The 7629-nt window shown below is 35.9% G+C and overlaps 1 protein-coding gene across 1 annotated transcript in view; it reads right to left on the bottom strand.

Annotated features, from left to right (window-relative positions):
* Positions 1–870: 870 nt before the first annotated feature.
* The window catches only part of TAFA2 (TAFA chemokine like family member 2), a 71546-nt gene continuing 64787 nt past the window's right edge, over positions 871–7629 (bottom strand). The window contains exon 6 of the transcript XR_010922846.1: positions 871–4005. The gene's annotated coding sequence lies outside the window, so the exon portion shown is untranslated. The remainder of the gene's footprint in view (positions 4006–7629) is intronic.

The following is a 7629-nucleotide window of genomic DNA, read 5'->3' as shown; positions in this document are numbered from 1 at the left end:
GTCTGACTGACAGTGAAGTGGCAACAGATAGCTTTTGTAAGCTCTCCTAAATGACTTTAAAGATTAATTTGGGAACATTTTCTAATGCCATGAAAGAACAAACAGTAAGTGTTTTCCAGAAGAAGAACTGAACTGTGAAGCCTGACAGCAGTGATTAGGTAATGTTCCTAATAGCACTGAAATTATGAGAAACTATTTAATTCCATCAGATTGTTTAGCTGTGACATTTTTAATGCAGACCTCAAGAGATTTTACTATTAGGAAGAAAACAAAAAAGATTAAGATGATATTAGCACTGCAAATCAAAACCACGCTCCACTTGCCAGTATCTTGGCTAGCAGCTGATGTGCAATAATTCCAGGCTGAGGAATAAGACAGTAAATCAACAGAATAAGTGTCAATAATAATTTAGTGTTTTCTATCTATATTCCTATATATGTCATATACGTTAGATGATAGCTATATAATCACAACTTGTTAACAAAATGCATATGAATTTATGATTATGCAAATACTTGACAGATCACTTACAGAATAATATACATTAAAATATACTGTAGTTTTAAAACAAAACTGTTCTATGCATTTTGTGTAATGATGTAAAGCATTTTGAGATTATATGAAAGATACTATACAGAAAAAGTTGCAATAAATTAAATGTGGTGTCACAATGAAGTGTTGAAACATTGAAACAAAATTAAAATTGTCAAGGGTGGCTCTTTACTTCCTTGTGTTTAAATCAGAATGGCTTCTTCAGCTAGACTATTGGAATGGATGGTTTCAGTGCTATTAAAAATGGAAATATTTGACAGGTTACTGACCAATATTCAACACACTAACAAGAGATATGTTTGCAAGGTTATTCTTAAGTGAATTTCATATTTATTAGAGATGGTTGGGAATTTTCTGTTGAAATGATTTTCAGAGAGAAAAATACAAATGACACAGGAAAATTTAGATTTTCCTGAAAATTTACATTTTCTATCAGGAAAAGAGAAATGAAATATTTAACTTCAGGTCAGTTTGACATAAACTGGAACATTTTAATGTTGTCACATGGACCCAAAATATTTGGTTTTCAATAGTTCACCAGATCATTAAACTGCATTTTCCTATCAGAATGTTGCCTTCTGGAAGTTATAATTCGGGCTCCCATTCCTTCATGTGGCTGGGCTCTTTGGATGACTCCATCTTCCATAATGCAATTCGGATTTTCCTCTGACTGAGCTGCATGGTGCATTGTGGGAGTCACATGACTGCAGATATGGTCCAACCAGGGAGCCTGGCCCATAAGGGAAAACGGGGGCACCAGGCTCCTGAACTACAACTCCCAGGAGTCAATCCACCACAATAGGAAAATGCAGTTTAGTGTTTGACTGACTTGTGACAAAGTGTTTCAGGTCAGTACAACAGAACAAAACAAAAATATTTTCATTTTGGGAATATCTAAATGCTTTGTTTTGGTCAAAAATGTACAAATCAAATTTTTTCAGAATTTCCATTCTGGGAAAAATTTCAATATTTTGTCCCAAAACCAAATGCTTCCATGTCAGAATTTACCACAGGATGAAAATTCTGAATTTTGCTCAACTCTAATATTTATCATTTGAAACATGACAGTTCCCTTAAATAAAAGTGTGTGTCATAGAAGAAAATGCTAAAATATCTCTTCAAACTGCTTCCTTCTGAAAATTGAAAATGGTAGACTTTACTCCAAGTTTTTCTAAAGAAACATGAAATTAATATAGTCCATGATTTTCTTTTCCACTGAGGATAAAACCCTTTGCTCTATGAGTAAACAGAACCGATATTCTAAGTGCATATCGATACAGGGAGTCATTTTGATATCACAATTTTATTCACTTGTTATGAATAGTCACAACATTAATCTACTGCAGATAATCTATTCAGTATATTTGAAAATCCATTTATTTTCACCTATTGATAAGCATGTGTTACACTTGTATATAATACAGTATTTTCAGTGTTGATTTAAAGAACGAAGTCAAAGGAAACATATATTGAGAAGCATGATGCAGAATTTTGGCCAAATTAAGACCAAACTCATATTCTACAAAATAACACATTTATACTTTGTACTCTTCCAAACAAAGGACTTACTTTTCTTTTTTAAGATGCTATTAATTCCCCACACCTTTTTTAGCACAAACCAAGACAATATTAATCCATTTTAAAATACTGAGATAACTAGTGTTACTACAGTTTATCCAAATTAAATTTTAATCAGAAAAGAATATCTTTCCCTGCCAACAGTTTTGATTATTTCTCAGCAGAATGATAAAAGATATATCTTAAATTACTCCCAACAATCATTAATTTTTAGCTTTCCTGTGCAATAAAACAGGAGAGATAATGAAATGGTCTTGAAAGAGCCGTGGCTACTGTAACAAACCAAAGCATTCCAGGGTGTTCATCCATCATGGAACCCAATTTATAACTAATTAGCCAAGTCAACGGCTTGTAACTATTAAAAGACTTCCCTCTTTCTTTAAGATACCAGTAACCATGCAGGCCATTTGAATGAAACTGCCCATACAATTATTTTCACTAGGTTTGAGGTGGTGTGATCTTTGTCTCAATTTACACAACAAAGCATACTGTATAACTCTCTCTCTCTCTCTCAGTTAGAATGCTTCTGCAGCGTCAATACAGTACAATAATGGATTCTAAGGGTTCCTTCGTCTTATTATTATCAGTGATACTGAATATATTAAATGGAGTATAAAATTATACATTCGGTAATAACTTAGAAACAAAGTTCATAGATGTTTAAGGCCTTTAAATATTAAGGGTTTTCATGGAGCAGCACATCACAAAAAATTGCTATAGAAATAGAAAATAGGAAAATAAATGTTGTTTTTGGGAAACTGACTATGGGAAGGACTAGAAGACCTGGACTGGATAACTGTAAGCAAAACATTCATGAACTGCAGATTTGAGGGGAAATAATTTTTTCCTTTATCAACAGACTGAGCAGACATCTACATAAGCATCCAGATAGTACTTGTGTTCAAGCAAGAGATAGTTTTAAAAAATAAATAACTAAAAGAAACTCTGAATGAATGGCATCCAATCTCAGAATTGTAAAACTTGCATGCATCCCTGTCTACCTTTACAAAAAAAGGGACTAGCTAATGTCATTTACTGCTTACTGTCAACTTGGAAGGACTTAAGGTTAAGGAAATAAAGGACATACCAGGAACACCCATCATCTTCAGACTAAATGGAAATGTATATTTTAAAGGTATAAAATACTTATAATGAAAATGGCAATTGAGTTTTGACCACCACTTATTCAACTGCCAAAGAGTTGCAGTAGTTGGTTAGCCTTAGGGAAACCTGTCAGGCTGGCTATACATTCTTATTTGATTGATGTATTCCAATAACTATTACTTGTCAACAATAATTATTAATGAAGGATATATATTTCCATTCCTATAACAAAAGCAACTTCAAGATGTTGAAACATGTAGCCTCAGAGCTCCAAGATTAGAAATACAAATAAAAATGTCTAAAACTGCGCTATGCCAGAGGACAAGTTCTGCAACATAAATTTGATTAAAGTAGCGTGCAGTCCCACCAGCAATTTGTACAAAGGACCAGGGAACGTTTCAGAGTGAAAGAACCAGTACATTTCGAAGACTGCTTTTGAAAAGATGAAAAGCCGTCGGTCTGGAATGGAGAACCCGAAAGATTGCTGCCTCTTCTACACCCTCTGAGCATCACCGCTTTAGATTGCAGCCATAAATTCCTCAGCAAGTGCAATTTTGTAAGTGTATATAGTTCAATCAGTTGAAATCTTTGTGACAAAAAAGTTCACAATGATTTTCCAGTAGTTTTGATCTCAAGCTGTTGCTGATTACAAGCCAATACACCCCAGCAGAGAAAATTCACTTCAAGGATTGCATGTAGGTATGAAATTCCTGTTATGTTAGCATTATCAGCCTTGAGATACACTTGAGTTTTCTTTAGCTATCGGGTTACCTATAAAGAAAAAGAAAATTAAAGAATATCAAAACTTTAGACATAGCATCTGGTTTTAGGTACTGGAAAAGGGGTTTATGAAACTTCAGTCTAGTGAAGTGCTTGAATGTGGGCATAATTATCAGCAAGTGATTAGTCCCACTGATATCAAAATGGGGTTACCCAATCTTTAAATTACGTATGTACTTCAGTGCTTTGCTTCACTGGGGCCGGCGTGAGGGAATTAGATATCTTAACTGTGACTGCACTTTAAAATGTGGGGTTGTCTGTCCTGAAAAAATATCAAAGGTCACAAAATCTCAGTCACCACACAGTCAGAAGTATTGAGTTTCACAAGGACTATTCTGCACTACCTCCATCAGCTCCAACATTAAGAGGTTATGAATTGTAACAACTCTGCTTTCACAACACTGTTATTGGCTGGGCTTGAACAGTAAGAGTGATTTAGAAATTTGTTTCTTATTTCTTCATATTTTCATATTATATTAAGATGTATTATGCTGTTAAAGACTAACTACATTTTAGCAAACACTAATCATAATAGGGAAAAGGAGCATTTGAGAAGAAAAGCACACATACCATAAACAAGAGCTAGGTTACCCTATTATTCACTGTTCATACAATAACTATCAAAAATCTCCCTAGAGCAGTTTCACCCAAGCTAATGTAAACCAGAAGGACCACAGGAAAAGCAAGCGGGAGACAAAATATTTCACAGTAATTGGATTTTCCCTATGTCTGATTTGAATTTTATACATGAAACATTTTAAAAAAACCTGTCATATTAAAGAAATATTACTTTGAGGAATATTTCTGCTGTGTCAGTGGATACAATTAATAATCATGTTACTTTTTAATATAAAATTGTGTCAAGGGACACTATCCCTACTCTTGAGGAGCAACCTATTGGATTGGTCATAATAACAGTCTATGACATCAAGGGCCATATGTTTTACATTTTGATCATAGAGAGAAGGGTCATGCTTGTTAATGATGAAGCATTCCTTTGCCCTCAGCAAAATCATTTGCATACAGCTCTTGTCAGCTCTGCAGAGCAGAAACGTTGAGCAGAATTTTAAAAGGATTGATTTAGGAGTTTCATTACTTAGTTTTGCCTTCAACATTGGGTAATTTCTAGAATTTGCACTAGAAAAGCAGTAACGAAATTGTGATTTCTATGATATATGTTTGTTTATTACATTTATTTTACCTAGTTTTCACTGGCTCATACGACTATTTCTATTCTGCAACATTGTCTGAAAAAAAAATCAAGAAATAATACTATTATTGCATTGGGCATTCAAAAAAATAAATGGCCAACACAGCATACCTACCCCAGATCCATTCTTTAGGTAGATTCATGCTACTTTAATCTGAAAAATATATAGGCAACTGTAGTGGATTAAATAGGCCTATTCCAAATTATAGTCAATGGTAAGACGGAGTGCCTGGAGAATGAAAATCCTAGTAGCAGTGCTAGATTCCCCAAAGAGGGCAGGTACTCAATGGCCATGGCACCATGGTCAATGCAGAATAGCTGTGAGGACCCCTGTGATGCACCCTGTGAAAAGATAGTCACTGTGATGTGTATTCTGTTCTGGCTTCTTCAGCACTGAGAAAGCTTTATATCACTGAAACTACCACGGTCATACAAGTCAGCATATTTTTAGCCCTGAAGTTCACAACAGAGGAGCCTTTAAATCTGTTGTTGATCCAAGTTGGAATATTGCATATCCAGCACTTCAGACCAGTGTAAATTGGGAGAAGAAGAATTCCATATTAGATAGAATGGGAGATATGGCAAGAGAAGGAAACATTTCTGTAGCATTTTCCCCCTCAATGGCAGCCCTTTGAAACTGCTCACAGGTTTGAATGCTAGGATCCCTAGGGGACAGATTACTGGTTAAAATGCAGATGATGTATTAATTTAGATGGAACAAATTGGTCAAAAGAGTCAAAGAGTTAATATGAACCTGAAACTGCCTAACATTGAACAGCATAAACAAGGTTCGGAGTTTGATACACAGAGACATCTTCCTGCTTAGTACCATGGCAAATACACCAGTGGAAAGTGAGTAAAAGGTTCATGAATTGTCACAATGGCCTGCTATATAAAATTGTTTTTAAAAGTTTTAAAAAGGAGACAGAAAGACGGAATTAATTTAACCTGATACCACCCAAGTATTCTATTAAAATTATGACTGGTAAACAAGAGGAGTAGGGGATTGGGAATTAATGCACCAAAATTAGTGCTTTGAAAATTAGGCCTAATTAGTGGTCAAAACAATGAGCAGATGGAGCCATTCCACTCATTACCCGTTTTTGTGGCCCTTAAAAAGAGGCTTGGGGGAAAAGAAAGAAAGAAAGAAGACTTCTGCCACCACCTTAGCTGTGGTGGAAGGATATTTGCCATAACGCCCAGATGCTCCAGTAGTGGGTTCTCGACCATCACTGCCGCACCAGCAAGGAACCCATCCTGATACTTGAGAGATTCTACTGTTTTCCCCTCTCTCATGTGTCCCTTTCCATTCCCCATTACCTTTCTCCTGTCCTAGCTCTCTCTCAGTTTCTCAGACCTCATCTCATCCTGAAATCAGCTATGCTGAATGGCACAGTGCAGGGAGCTGAGATGCCCATTCAACTCTGCTTGGCCCAAGAAGGACCAGTGAAAGAGAGGGATCTGACCAGAACAACCAGATTATGTTCCTGTCCAGGGAGGCAAGCCAGGGTGCAGAGCAACAGCTGTTGTGGCCTACTTGCCAGCAGAGAGCATCCATCCATGACAGGATACAGATCGTCTGGCCAAAGAACATGAACCAAAAACCTATTTCTCCCCATCTTTACTATCCTATGTCTTCTCTCCCTTCTGCGTTTGTCTTCTGTCAAAAGCAGGAAAGAGATTATCGTTCCCAATTCAAAACTGAACAACAGAACTAATCCTTTCTTCCTCACCAAAAAGGACTGTTTGACAGGATAAGAGACTCTAACCAATATTCACCCTCTCTAAAAAAGACACTTTGATAGATTTTAATTACGTTTGTTTTTCACAATCACTCAATTTCCTTTGCAGTGCTTTTTGCCTAGTTTTGATTTTTTTCCTTTGTGTGTTTCAGTCAACAGATTTCTCACCACTGACATGAATTTCCTAGTGTAATTGCCACGAGACTCAGATCCCTGTATACCAAATCCTAAACCTTGTTTTATACTATTTGCTGTTGGACAGTGGCAGGACCATGTTTTACACCTTTGAGGTGGTAAAAGGCATATAATAATATTAAGTTTATCACAGGGCTCTGCAAATTATCACATGTAATGCACCACTACATATATACTATGAGTTGATGTACAGCTACAATGATTTTATCGTCAGATTTCCAGGTCAAAAACCTTTGAATGTGTGTAGCAATGTACATGCAAATGCTAATTATTTTTGTAACACCAAAGGTCTCTATGGACAAACATGGATATATGTTCAAGCAAAATGAGCATTTTCACACCCAAATGGTCAGTTACATATCTCCATGACTGTTTTCACAGCAGATGTACCATTGCTGTAGTTGGGCACACAATTGTGTAAAGACAGAAGTCAGACTTTTAAAAAATCCAGCACTAAATCTGGGGAAT

This window comes from Emydura macquarii, unplaced genomic scaffold (assembly GCF_026122565.2).
Source record: "Emydura macquarii macquarii isolate MOO-44397 ecotype Brisbane River unplaced genomic scaffold, CSIRO-AGI_Emac_v2 contig_2636, whole genome shotgun sequence".
Classification (NCBI taxonomy): Eukaryota; Metazoa; Chordata; order Testudines; family Chelidae; genus Emydura; species Emydura macquarii.
Note: the sequence above shows the minus strand (reverse complement) of the source record. Positions and strands in the feature narration are given on the sequence as shown.